We start from the raw sequence: 14,320 nt of genomic DNA, 5'->3' as shown, positions 1-14,320 counted from the left end.
AGAGACAGAAATAAACACCTCAAAATCTTGACTGAATCTTTCAAATGATCTATAGGAAGATTGCCTCTTACACTTAAAACACCCAGAGAAAATATACTTCAGTACAAAGAAAAAGAAGTTTTACGGCAGGCGTAAGCAGTAAATTTGAGAGTCTGAGATCATATTAATGGCTATTGTCATGATGGAATATTGTAAGCCACATTGAGCCTGCAAATGGGTGGGAAAATGTGGGATACAAATGCAACAAATAAATAAATATTATACACACCCTGGTTTATTACTGTCACAGTATGCGCAAAACTAGCCCATTTGGAGAAATTGCCCCTGAGACAAAGGTGACACCTCTGGGTGAGAATTTCTCGGAACCTGGACACTATCAATGACCTTATGGTCAGAATACTAATAGGCAAAATTAAAACAATCCAGGAACATAAGACCTTTGAAGTTCAGATCATGAACCTCACAGGACTTGACAAGGAGGGGCTGATATTCTGTGTTTTTTGGCTGCGGCCAGCATTGTCCCTGGATATTCAGTACTTAGCATGTCCACGAATTGGCATTGAATATCCAGGTATATGCAGCCGGCTAGCACTTATCTGGTTAAGTGTTGATATTCATCACTTAACTGCATAAGCTAGACCGCATAAAGATGGGACTGTGTTTTATGCGGTCCTATTTATCTTGGAGGCCTTTTACCAAGCTGTGGTAAAAAGGGCCCTGTGCTAGGGACGGAGGCTGTTTTTGCAGCCCGCTTCGGCCTTTTTACTGTAGTGGGTAAAAAAGGCTGAAAATAGCCATGGGCATGCGAGGGGGAGCACTTACTGCCACCCATTGAGGTGGTGGTAAGGGCTCGTATGCTAACCTAGTGGTAACCATGTGCTACCCGATTAGCACCATTCTAAAAATTACAGCCCAAGTTTCCCCTGCATGGGAAATAGCATGCGCTGGGGCTGGAACTACCACCGGTGCTCTTGTTGGGCCGGCAGTAGCTCCAGATTAGCGTATGGTAAGTCCATGTTGGGCTTACCGCCGCTTTGTAAAAGGCACCCCCCCCCCCCCCCCCGTTAACATAGGCGGTTGTTGGCCGAGTGCAAGCTGTCTCGCTTCTCCTCCTCCCATCCCGCGAGCTGCAGGCTCCCTCGCTCCCCAGGTCGTCCATCACCTCCTATCTGCCCTCAGCTTCCTGATAGCCCTCGTTTCCTTCCTGCCGCCGTCCTGCCTTTAAATATTGTATTTTTACTCGAGTCGCGGCGCCAGCATTGAAAGCAGCAGGCTCCGCTCGGCTCCAGCCTTCCCTTCCCTCGCATGGTTCCGCCCTCTTCTGATGTATTTCCTGTTTCCGCGAGGGCAGTACCATGCGATGGAAGGGAAGGCTGGAGCCGAGCGGAGCCCGCTGCTTTCAATGCCGGTGCCACGACTCGAGGAAAAATACAATATTTAAAGGCAGGGCGGCAGCAGGAAGGAAACGAGGGCTATCGGGGAGCTGAGGGCAGACAGGAGATGATGGACGACCTGGGGGGGGGGGGGGGGGTTGGAAGAAGGCAGGAAATGTAGGCTACTGGCGTTGTGGGGGGAGGAGCTAGAAGGGAGATGGTTGACATGGGCTGCTGGGGGGGCTGGAAGGAGATGGTTAATATGGGTGGATGGAGGGGAGGGCAGGGGGGAGAGGAGGGTTGCTGGACATGGGTGGATGGAGGGGAGGGCAGGGGGAGAGGAGGGTTGCTGGACATGGGTGGATGGAGGGGAGGGCAGGGGAGAGGAGAGTTTCTGGACATGGGTGGATGGAGGGGAGGGCAGGGGGGAGAGGAGGGTTGCTGGGCATGAGTGGATGGAGAGGAGGGTTGCTGGACATGGATAGAGGAGAGGGAAGGGAGAGAGAGAGAGAAGAAATGCTGGACATGGATGGAGGGGAGGGAAAAGTGAGGAAGGAGATGAGATGAGGGAAAAGGAAGAGAGGAGAAAAACTGCACATGGATGAAGAAAATAGGCAGAAGCTGGATCCACTGGACAGTCAAGTCTGCGGAGGACCCAGCTTTTACTTTCGGATGTAGGGCAAGAAATGAAGAAGAAAGGCGGAAAGTAAAGAAATAAATGGAAAGGAAGCCCTGAAAATGGAGTTAAGAGGACAAATAGCAGCAGAATCAGATACTGGGCCAGCATGATCAGAAAAACAAGGTCACCAGACAACAAAGGTAGAAAAAATCATTTTATTTTCATTATAGTGTTTGGAATTTGTCGACTTTGAGAATCAGGTGCTCAACATTAAAAGTTTATATTTATTTACTTATTTATGGCATTTTATCCCACATTAAACATGAATTAGATTGGAACCTGGAATCATTTAAATTTTTTTCCTGGAGTAATGCATTGCCCCCCCCCCCCCCCCCCCCACCCAGGCTCTCTCCCCAGCTATAGCCAGCTCTGCAATTTGGGGGGGACGCAGAGGTGTATGGGGGCGCAGAGGTGGACCGGGGAGACAGCCTGTTGTTAAACATTTACCAGCACACCACTGCCACAGACTATCTTGTTTCAGTACGGGCGGTCAGAGGGGATATTCAGCAGCACTGTCTAGCTAAGTGTCGCTGAATATCCCTGGTTAGCATCGGTCAAGTGATTAAAGTTTAGTTTATTAGCGCTTCCTATACCACCTTTGCTAACAGCAGGTAAAAGCGGTTTACAAAAATTAAAATGAGGTCAGAGGAGACAGAAAGGAACTACAATAATTATAATAAGGGTAAAAGCTATCCGTACACACTGCAATTCGAGGAAAGCCTGAATCAAAGGCAAGGGAAAAGAGGGGAGTGGAGGGATGGAGGAGAAGGAGAGAAAGAGGGGCAGGATAAGGTACTCTTGGAAAAGAGTTAGTCCAAAAGAGGGGAAGAGAAAGAAAAGACACCCGGTTAGGAAGAACCAAAAGCCAACATAAAAAGCTAAGGCTACTTTAAATTTATCATAGAATGATTCACATCTGATTTCCTTTGGTAGAGAATTCCAGTGAAAAGGGGTAACGAAAAAGAAAGCACAGTGGCATGTGGACTCCAAGCTGGCCTTTTTGGACCCAGAGAAAGCCAAATGGCTTACAAAGCATCATCTAATATTGAATCTGATGATAGCATCTTGGATAACAGGTCATGGGCCAATAGCATTTTTAATAACTACTCTATTTGGTAAGCAGATAGTCCCAGTACAATCCTTTAAATATTTAGGTGTAATTATTGACTCTGCTCTTTCTTTTAATGAACAAATATCTGATGTAGTAAAAAAAATCTTTTTTTCGTCTACGGAAATTGCGTTCAATCAGAAACTCTTTGCGTTCCCTAACATATGCCTATATCATAACACGTCTTGATTACTGCAATATCATTTATGCAGGCCTCACCAAGGTTAATTTAAAACATTTACAAACAATTCAAAATATGGCTGCCCGTGTTATTTGTCGGGCCTCAAAATATGACAGGATCACACCTCTCTTACATTATCTTCACTGGCTTCCGATTGAAGTTAGAGTAAAATTTAAAGTCCTCATTTTGACATATAAAGCACTACACCTATCATCCCTATCGTATCTAGTAAATCTCACTATACCGTACTCACCGACATGTACACTTCATTCGCTTACAGATAACAGATTAGTTATTCCGTCACCCTTAACGGCTAGATGGGAAGCGAGCTTCAGCTTTCTTTTTTTTAATCCTCTACACTATGGAACTGCCTCCCAAAAGCAATTAGAATAGAAGAATCATATGCTTGCTTTCGCAAAGCTTTAAAAACGTATTTTTTTCAGAGTGTATTTGAAAACATCACATAAGGGAAGAGAAAATCAAATAGTTGTAAAGGATGTTCAATTTTATAATGCAGCATTATAATTTTTGGTTTCTGTATGAATGGTATCATATTTGTTTAGTTATTTCTATAGTGTGGATGTTCCTGTTTTGTGCTTTTCTATCAAAAATTGGATTTCTTAGTTTTTATTTGTGTTTTTAAATGTATATTTTTACAATGTAAACCGTTTTGATTTGCTGATGCAATAAGTGACGGTATAGTAAATAAACAATAAACGTAAAGTGTGAGCAGGAGAGTAGGGAATGGTAAGATTTGAACGACAGCAAGGAAGGCCCAACCTAAAAGCCTTGAAAGTGAGCGTGAGAAGTTTAAACAAAATTCTTTGCTCAATAGGGAGCCAGTGGTGCTTTTTAAACAAGGTTGAAGAACACTCAAAACGACATGCATGACAGAGGAGATGAAAAGCAATGTTTTGCAGAGTTTGAAGGTTTTTTAATTGTTAGCGGTGACAACCAAGATAGATAATGTTACAGTAGTTGAGCCTTGTTATTAAAAGGGACAGTATGAGAGAGTGGAAATCCTGAGGGTTGAAATAATGACGAATAGAGCTTAACTGACGTAAGATAAAGAAACCAGTTTTACAAACAATAGAGATATGGGGTGCAGTGCAAAGGAAAATTGGGAGTCTAGAATAACCCCTAAATATCTAAAGGAGTTAACTGGCAGAATATCTGTCCCCATAAACTGAAGGGGAGAAGTAGGAATGGAAGGACCACCAGTAAACCAGCAGGCTGCCATTTTTTGTGGGTTTAAGACCATTTTATGATCAGCGATCCATTCAGTGATCAGGGTGAGACAGCTCTGAAGAGGGGTATTGGACAGAGAATATGGATCTATGGGGAAGAGGAGTAAAATAACATAAAAGTAAGAAGAAATACCTAAAGATTGGATAAGGGTAGCAAGAGGACTAAAGAACAGATTATTAATTTTTTTTTAAACCCTCTCTGGACCCTTAACCAGCTCATTACCATCCAGTTTCCAACTTTTCTTTTCTCTCCAAGGTGTTGGAAAAAGTAGTTTTTCTTCAAGCATCTACCTTTATTGAGAACACCTTTGCTTTGATCCTAGGCAATCTGACTTTAGGGCAAACTTCAGCACCGAAACAGTAATAGCTGGTCTTCTTAGTGAAATTCATACCACCTAGATAGGCATAATATTGTACTTGCTGTCTCACTTGATCTATCGGCTGCCTTTGACTTAGTTGATCACACGCTTTTACTATCTTGCCTCTTTTCTCTTGGTTTCCAGGGTACAGTTCTCGATTCGTTCCGATCTTTTCTTCCTAACCGACCTTATCAGGTTATAACGGACTCCTCTGTATCCTCTCCCCGCCCACTTCTCTATGGTGTTCCTCAGGACCCCGTGGAGGGGAATAATCGAACGGCGCCGGTGAAATACATGGCCGGCGATGTATTTTGGCGGTGCCGCAAACAGCTGGCCAGACCCGTATTTTCGAAAAAGATGGCCGGCCATCTTTTGTTTCGATAATACGGTTCTGGCCAGCCAAATGCCTTGGATTTGGCCGGGGTTTGAGATGGCCGGCTTCGTTTTTTAGCGATAATGGAAAGTTATGTTGGCCATCTCAAACCTGGGAGGAGCCAGCATTTTTAGTGCACTGGCCCCCCTGACATGCCAGGACACCAACCGGGCTCCCTAGGGGTCACTGCGGTGGACTTCAGAAAAGCTCCCACATGCATAGCTCCCTTACTTTGGGAGCTGAGCCCCCCAACCCCCCCCCCCCCAAAAAAAAACCCACTACCCACAAATGTACTGCACCCAGTAAAACTGCCCCAGGGACCTGCATACAGCCTCTAGGACTTATTGCTGCTGTATAACTTTGGCACACCAGTTGACACCTGAAGACTAATCTCTTTGAAAAAGTCCTTTATTTGAATAAGCACGTTTACTCACTGTTAACTGCAGATCAGAGGTTGTGCCCCACTGGCAAAGAGTCCCCTGGTACTAAGATTAGCAGTAGGTCAGAGCTGGCACAATGGTGTACAATGCCCTCTTTCAGCACCATTCAAGGTAAGAACTACGTTCTCTAATGTGGGCAACACAGGAAAGGGAACTAAAACTGGCTTACAAAAATGGCCACTACCGCATGGACTACAACAGGAAACAAAACAGGGCACACTCTGACCCAGTAAGCAGAGGGAAAGCACCAGGGGAGTAGAGCCTACCAACTACCAATACATACACCCACCACAATGCATTGCTGATGTGACTCTGCAGTGCAAATAACAGAAAAGGTGTCACACTCACCCCAGAGCCACATCACAAGCAGGAAAAGGCTGTCAGAGGACAGAACACATTCTGCTGTCATGGAGGTGGGTATGGCATTTGAGGTTGGCATACAGACTGGAAAAAAAAGTGTTTAAAGTGGGATTTTTTTGGTGGGAGGGGGTTAGTGACCACTGGGGGAGTACGAGGAGGTCGTCTCCGCTTCTTTCCGATGGTCATGTGGTCAGTTTGGGCACCTTTTTGAGGCTTGGTCGTGAAAATAAAAGGACCAAGTAAACCCGGCGAAATACTGCTTAACGCCATTTTTTTTCCATTATCGGCGAAACCGGCTATCTGGTAGCCACGCCCATACCTGCCCATGTACCGCCTTCGCTTCGCCACCGACACACCCCTTTGAACTTTCACCGGTGAGGGGAAAGCGGCGATGCTGTCAAAAAAAGCAGCTTTTGATTATACCGATTTTGCCGCTTTTCCGAGATCGCCGGCCATCTCCCGATTTGTGTCGGGAAATGGCCGGCGATCACTTTTGATTATGAGCTGGATAGTAACATAGTCCAGTAAAAAAGATATCCTTTGTTTTTCTTTCTTCTGTTTTGTTTTATTTCTATTCATTACTTTTAAAGTGGACTAGCACAGCACCCACACTGTTTAATCTTCCAGGGTGTAAGACATCTATATTTTGGCCACTTCCACTGTCTGTGCATTTGGTGGGTTTCTTAATAATCTTTAGCAAGATGACTAGATGAATTACAGCACTTATAGCAGATTCTGTATTTTGAACAATTTTTAAAATTCTTTCAGGAGTTTCTCTCTAAACACACATTTTCTCAAACGATGAGGTTTCTTGAACAAGAGGCACTGTTCATTTGGATCCTCCACTTGGCCTGCAGTGGGAAGAAGATATGAGTTTTCTTACATTGCTGTGCTAGTGCTTCTTGGCTAGCAAGGGCCTTGTTTGCTTCTCACACCTCAGTTGAGAAGCTGAGATCATTTCTCCTGTTTGCCAGGTCTCAAATAAACCTTGAGAAGAGCAGAAAGGGGGGAAAGTTCCCTTGGTTATCTTTCTTGTACTCTGTTCCATTTGAGGCCCACTTCAACCATAGCTCGAATGGCAGCTTTTTCATAATTGGCTTTATGCTACCAGATATGTGCAAGCTTTGTCCCTGTGACATTCTCTAAAATGTGGAGACTAGGACTTCCCAATATCAGCTGCTTAGTGGTTGCTATTCTAAAAATATATAGCCTCACACTCGACAGGCGGAATTGCTCCCCAAAATCTTTTAAAAAATTTTTTATTTTTATGGCCCTTCATACCTCTTACAGGGCAGGCGGGATGGCTTCCAGGACGACGCGACAACAGCTGGTATTTCAGCCGATGATGAAGGAAGGAGGCAGTGCACAGCATGGTGATTTGGCTGGATAGCCCTTGTGACGGGGGACTGCCCCTTGGTGTCAGTAAGGAGCAGCAACCAGTGGAGACAGCCAGTGATGAGGTGAACAGCAGCTGAGAGGCCAATATTCGGCTCTGGTGTGGAACGGGCCTGCTGCAGAGAGAGAGAGATAGAGCGTCTCCAGACAGCCCTCAGTTCCTTTGCTGTCAGGGATAGTGAAGGTGGGCTCTTGCAACCGCTGCATTAATTTGTAGGATTCTGTCTTTATTTTCAACAGTTTTTATTGATGACTCAACATTTTAAACATAGCCATTAAGTTTAACATTTGGCATTATAAATGATACATCATACTTGTATACATACATCATTAACTTCTATCATCAATTTTTTATCATTTCTCCCCCCCCCTTCCCCTCCAATCGTTCTCATTATAACCAAAATGTTTACAGTTTTATTGTTAAATGAGCATCACAATAAAATGTTTAATTCAACTTATGCCTCATATTGTGTGGTGTTTATTATTGCTATATGGAAATTTAACCGTTGTTCATTTGAACTTTATAAAGTATACTTCCAAAAATGAACATTCCCTATAATCATTACTCCTTGCCCCTCATCCCCCTACCAGTGCCTCCCCCCACCCTTCTCCCCCCTTATGTCCCAATAAAAGCATATATGTAATTCTCCGAGGACAAGCAGGCTGATTGTTCTCACTGATGGGTGACGTCCATGGCAGCCCCTCCAATCGGAAACTTCACTAGCAAAGGCCTTTGCTAGTACTCGCGCGCCCATGCGCACCGCGCATGCGCGGCCGTCTTCCCGCCCGAACCGGCTCGTGTTCGTCAGTCTTCTTTTGTCCGCGCTCAGTACGGTCTTGTTTGTGCCGTTCGCGCCCCTTAAGTTGACCCTCGCGCGTCTTTTTGACTTTTCGCTACTTTAAAAAAAAAAAAGGGATTTCGGAGAAAGGCCTTTCGGTCTTTTTCCCTTTCCCGTATTTCCAGTTTTTGCCCCGTTAAGTTTCCTTTCGTTTTCGGGGTAGGCCCTTTTGAGGCCTCGGGTCGAGTTTTTTCTCTCCCTCTCTTTGGTGCCTTACCGCAATTACGAGTTTTGATTTCGCCGGCGTGATTTTTCCGCCCATGTCATCGAAGTCTCCCAGCGGCTTCAAGAAGTGCACCCAGTGCGCCCGGGTAATCTCGCTCACTGATAGGCACGCGTCGTGTCTTCAGTGTCTGGGGGCTGGGCACCGCCCGCAGGCCTGTAGTCTTTGCGCCCTTTTACAAAAAAGGACTCAGGTAGCGAGATTGGCCCAGTGGAACGTGTTGTTCTCGGGCTCTTCGTCGGCAACAGCACCGGGAGTATCGAGTGCATCGACGTCGACAGCGTCAAGACCTCCGACCTCGGCGGCGACTGTATCGATTGCATCGAGGCATCGACCCTCTGCATCGTCGGTACCGAGACATCGGAAGGCTGCGTCGGTGGTTCCGGGACCTCCACTAGTGCTGATGTCGTCGGACGGTGGTGCTTCGACTGGAGTGCAGGTGAGGGCTGTCCATTCCCCTGCTGGTGGCGGTGAGCCTTCGGGTGGGTCTCCCCCTACCCTGAGGGCTCCAGCGGTACAGCCCCCCCGAGACCGACCTCCTTCGGCCTCGGCCCCGAGGAAGCGACGGTTGGATTCTACGTCCTCCTCGTCGGTACCGGGAAGTTCCGGTGACATGCTTCGTTTGAAAAAGTCAAAGAAGCATCGACACCGGTCTCCTTCCCGCATCGGTACCGAGAGCTCTGGGTCGCCGAGGGAGTCGGCACCCAGTAGGCATCGGCACCAGGAGGACCGCTCACCCTCTGTTCAGGAGGTGTCGATGCGCTCCACCTTGGACAGCCCGGAACAGACTCTGACTTCGACGCCTGCATCGGCTTCCATGTCTTTCTCCACAGCCGCCCTGCACGAGAGTCTCCGGGCCGTTTTCCCAGAGATCCTGGGAGAGCTGTTGCGCCCTTCCCCTCCGGTACCGGGGGTGCTTGCACCTCCGGTACCGTTGAGTGAGGCGCCGGCTGGCCCCTTGCTTGGGGTGAGGTCTCCGACATCGGTGCCGCTTGCGGTACCGGCTGCGGCCGCCTCCCAGGAAGGCTCCCCGACGACGTCGGTGGAGGGAGCTTCGCCGGTGCTGGTGAGGGAGTCTACCTCTCGACGCTCACACCGTGGCCGTGTTTCCACGGAGTCGAGCCGGGCACGGCTTCAGACACAGGTTCTCGGGCTCTTCGTCGACAACAGCACCGGAGGCATCGAGTGCATCGACGTCGACAGCATCAAGACCTTCGACCTCAGCATCGACTGCATCGAGGTATCGATCCTCTGCATCGTCGGTACCGAGACATCGGAAGGCTGCGTCAGCATCGGTGGTACCGGGACCTCCGCTGTTGCTGATGTCGTCGGACGGTGGTGCTTCGACTGGAGTGCAGGTGAGGGCTGTCCATTCCCCTGCTGGTGGCGGTGAACCTTCGGGTGGGTCTCCCCCTACCCTGAGGGCTTCTGCGGTACAGCCCCCCCCCCGAGACCGACCTTCTTCGGCCTCGGCCCCGAGGAAGAGACGGCTGGATTCTACGTCCTCCTCGTCGGTACCGGGAAGCTTCGGTGACATGCTTCGTTTGAAAAAAATCAAGCATCGACACCGGTCACCTTCCCGCATCGGTACCGAGAGCTCTGGGTCGCCGAGGGAGTCGGCACCCAGTAGGCATCGGCACCGGGAGGACCGCTCACCCTCTGTTCAGGAGGTGTCAATGCGCTCCACCTTGGACAGCCCGGAACAGCCTCCACGCCCGGAACAGACTCTGACCTCGACGCCTGCATCGGCTTCCATGTCTTTCTCCACAGCCGCTCTGCACGAGAGTCTCCGGGCCGTTCTCCCGGAGATCCTGGGAGAGCTGTTGCGCCCTTCCCCTCCGGTACCGGGGGTGCTTGTGCCACCGGTACCGTCGAGTGAGGCGCCGGCTGGCCCCTTGCCCGGGGTGAGGTCTCCGACATCGGTGCCGCTTGCGGTACCGGCTGCGGCCGCCTCCCAGAAGGCTCCCCGACGACGTCAGCGGAGGGAGCTTCGCCGGTGCTGGCGAGGGAGTCTACCTCTCGACGCTCACACCGTGGCCGTGTTTCCACGGAGTCGAGCTGGGCACAGCTTCAGACACAGGTTCATGAACTTGTGTCTGATACCGATGGTGAGGCCTCGTGGGAGGAGGAGGAGGACATCAGATATTTCTCTGACGAGGAGTCTGATGGCCTTCCTTCTGATCCCACTCCCTCCCCTGAAAGGCAGCTTTCTCCTCCCGAGAGTCTGTCTTTTGCGGCCTTTGTCCGGGAGATGTCTACGGCCATCCCCTTCCCGGTGGTCGTGGAGGATGAGCCCAGGGTTGAAATGTTTGAGCTCTTGGACTATCCTTCTCCACCTAAGGAAGTGTCCACAGTACCCATGCATCATGTCCTAAAGAAGACATTGCTGGCGAACTGGACCAAGCCTTTAACTAATCCCCACTTTCCCAAGAAGATCGAGTCCCAGTACCGGATCCATGGGACCCAGAGCTGATGCGCACTCAGTTGCCTCACGACTCTGGTGTGGTGGATCTGGCCCTAAAGAAGGCTAAGAGTTCTAGGGAGCATGCTTCGGCGCCCCCGGGCAAGGACTCTAGAACCTTAGACTCCTTTGGGAGGAAGGCCTACCATTCCTCTATGCTCGTGGCCAAAATTCAGTCTTACCAGCTCTACACGAGCATACACATGCGGAACAATGTGCGGCAGTTGGCGGGCTTGGTGGACAAGCTCCCTCCTGAGCAAGCCAAGCCATTTCAGGAGGTGGTCAGGCAGCTGAAGGCGTGCAGAAAATTCCTGGCCAGAGGGGGTATATGATACCTTTGATGTTGCGTCCAGGGCCGCTGCTCAAGGTGTGGTGATGCGCAGACTCTCATGGCTGCGTGCCTCCGACCTGGAGAATAGGATCCAGCAGCGGATTGCGGACTCACCTTGCCGTGTGGACAATATTTTTGGACAGAAGGTCGAACAGGTGGTAGAGCAGCTCCACCAGCGGGATACCACTTTCGACAAGTTCTCCCGCCGGCAGCCTTCAGCTTCTACCTCCACAGGTAGACGTTTTTATGGGGGAAGGAAGACTGTTCCCTACTCTTCTGGTAAGCGTAGGTACAATCCTCCTTCTCGACAGCCTGCGGCCCAAGCTAAGCCCCAGCGCGCGCGCTCTCGTCAGCAGCGTGCGCCTCAGCAAGGCCCCTCGGCTCCCCAGCAAAAGCAAGGGGCGAGCTTTTGACTGGCTCCAGCAGAGCATAGCCGACATCAACGTGTCAGTGCCGGGCGACCTGCCGGTCGGGGGGAGGTTGAAAGTTTTTCACCAAAGGTGGCCTCTCATAACCTCCGATCAGTGGGTTCTTCAAATAGTCCGGCAAGGATACACCCTCAATTTGGCCTCCAAACCTCCAAATTGCCCACCAGGAGCTCAGTCTTACAGCTTCCAGCACAAGCAGGTACTTGCAGAGGAACTCTCCGCCCTTCTCAGCGCCAATGCGGTCGAGCCCGTGCCATCCGGGCAAGAAGGGCTGGGATTCTATTCCAGGTACTTCCTTGTGGAAAAGAAAACAGGGGGGATGCGTCCCATCCTAGACCTAAGGGCCCTGAACAAATATCTGGTCAAGGAAAAGTTCAGGATGCTTTCCCTGGGCACCCTTCTCCCCATGATTCAGGAAAATGATTGGCTATGCTCTCTGGACTTGAAGGACGCCTACACACACATCCCGATACTGCCAGCTCGCAGACAGTATCTGCGATTTCAGCTGGGCACACGTCACTTCCAGTACTGTGTGCTACCCTTTGGGCTCGCCTCTGCGCCCAGAGTGTTCACGAAGTGCTTGGCTGTAGTAGCAGCGGCACTTCGCAGGCTGGGAGTACATGTGTTCCCCTATCTCGACGATTGGCTGGTGAAGAACACATCCGAGGCAGGAGCTCTACAGTCCATGCAGATGACTATTCGCCTCCTGGAGCTACTGGGGTTTGTGATAAATTATCCAAAGTCCCATCTTCTCCCAGTACAGAGACTCGAATTCATAGGAGCTCTGCTGGATTCTCGGACGGCTCGTGCCTATCTCCCAGAGACGAGAGCCAACAACTTGTTGTCCCTCATCTCGCGGGTGCGAGCGTCCCAGCAGATCACAGCTCGGCAGATGTTGAGATTGCTGGGCCACATGGCCTCCACAGTTCATGTGACTCCCATGGCCCGCCTTCACATGCGCTCTGCTCAATGGACCCTAGCTTCCCAGTGGTTTCAGGCTGCTGGGGATCTAGAAGACGTAATCCACCTGTCCACGAGTTTTCTCAACTCCCTGTATTGGTGGACGATTTGGTCCAATTTGACTCTGGGACGTCCTTTCCAAATTCCTCAGCCACAAAAAGTGCTGACTACGGATGCGTCTCTCCTGGGGTGGGGAGCTCATGTCGACGGGCTTCACACCCAGGGAAGCTGGTCCCTCCAGGAACGCGATCTGCAGATCAATCTTCTGGAGTTACGAGCGGTCTGGAACGCTCTAAAGGGTTTCAGAGATCAGCTGTCCCACCAAATTATCCAAATTCAGACAGACAACCAGGTTGCCATGTATTACATCAACAAGCAGGGGGGCACCGGATCTCGCCCCCTGTGTCAGGAAGCCGTCAGCATGTGGCTCTGGGCTCGCCATCACGGCATGGTGCTCCAAGCCACTTATCTGGCAGGCGTAAACAACAGTCTGGCCGACAGGTTGAGCAGGATTATGCAACCTCACGAGTGGTCGCTCAATTCCCGAGTAGTGCGACAGATCTTCCAGGTGTGGGGCACCCCCTTGGTAGATCTCTTTGCATCTCGAGCCAACCACAAAGTCCCTCAGTTCTGTTCCAGGCTTCAGGCCCACGGCAGACTGGCATCGGATGCCTTCCTCCTGGACTGGAAAAAGGTCTGCTGTATGCTTATTCTCCCATACCTCTGGTGGGGAAGACTTTGTTGAAACTCAAGCAAGACCGAGGCACCATGATTCTGATTGCTCCTGTTTGGCCGCGTCAGATCTGGTTCCCTCTTCTTCTGGAGTTGTCCTCCGAAGAACCGTGGAGATTGCAGTGTTTTCCAACCCTCATCACACAGGACGAAGGGGCGCTTCTGCATCCCAACCTCCAGTCTCTGGCTCTCACGGCCTGGATGTTGAGAGCGTAGACTTTGCCTCTTTGGGTCTGTCAGAGGGTGTCTCCCGCATCTTGCTTGCTTCCAGGAAAGATTCCACTAAGAGGAGTTACTTCTTTCTATGGAGGAGGTTTGCCGTCTGGTGTGACAGCAAGGCCCTAGATCCTCGCTCTTGTCCTACACAGACCCTGCTTGAATACCTTCTGCACTTGTCTGAGTCTGGTCTCAAGACCAACTCTGTAAGGGTTCACCTTAGCGCAATCAGTGCATACCATTACCGTGTGGAAGGTAAGCCGATCTCGGGACAGCCTTTAGTTGTTCGCTTCATGAGAGGTTTGCTTTTGTCAAAGCCCCCCGTCAAACCTCCTACAGTGTCATGGGATCTCAATGTCGTTCTCACCCAGTTGATGAAACCTCCTTTTGAGCCACTGAACTCCTGCCATCTGAAGTACTTGACCTGGAAGGTCATTTTCTTGGTGGCAGTTACTTCAGCTCGTAGAGTCAGTGAGCTTTAGGCCCTGGTAGCCCAGGCCCCTTACACCAAATTTCATCATAACAGAGTAGTCCTCCGCACTCACCCTAAGTTCTTGCTAAAGGTTGTGTCGGAGTTCCATCTGAACCAGTCAATTGTCTTGCCAACATTCTTTC

General features: G+C 49.9%; 1 protein-coding gene across 2 annotated transcripts in view; it reads left to right on the top strand.

The window, feature by feature from the left end:
• LOC115463664 (zinc finger protein 678-like) overlaps nucleotides 1–14,320 on the top strand; it is a 109,868-nt gene that overhangs the window by 80,614 nt on the left and 14,934 nt on the right. The window lies entirely within an intron of this gene.

Source organism: Microcaecilia unicolor, chromosome 2 (genome assembly GCF_901765095.1).
Source record: "Microcaecilia unicolor chromosome 2, aMicUni1.1, whole genome shotgun sequence".
Taxonomy (NCBI): Eukaryota; Metazoa; Chordata; class Amphibia; order Gymnophiona; family Siphonopidae; genus Microcaecilia; species Microcaecilia unicolor.
This window is presented reverse-complemented; position numbering and strand designations above follow the sequence as displayed.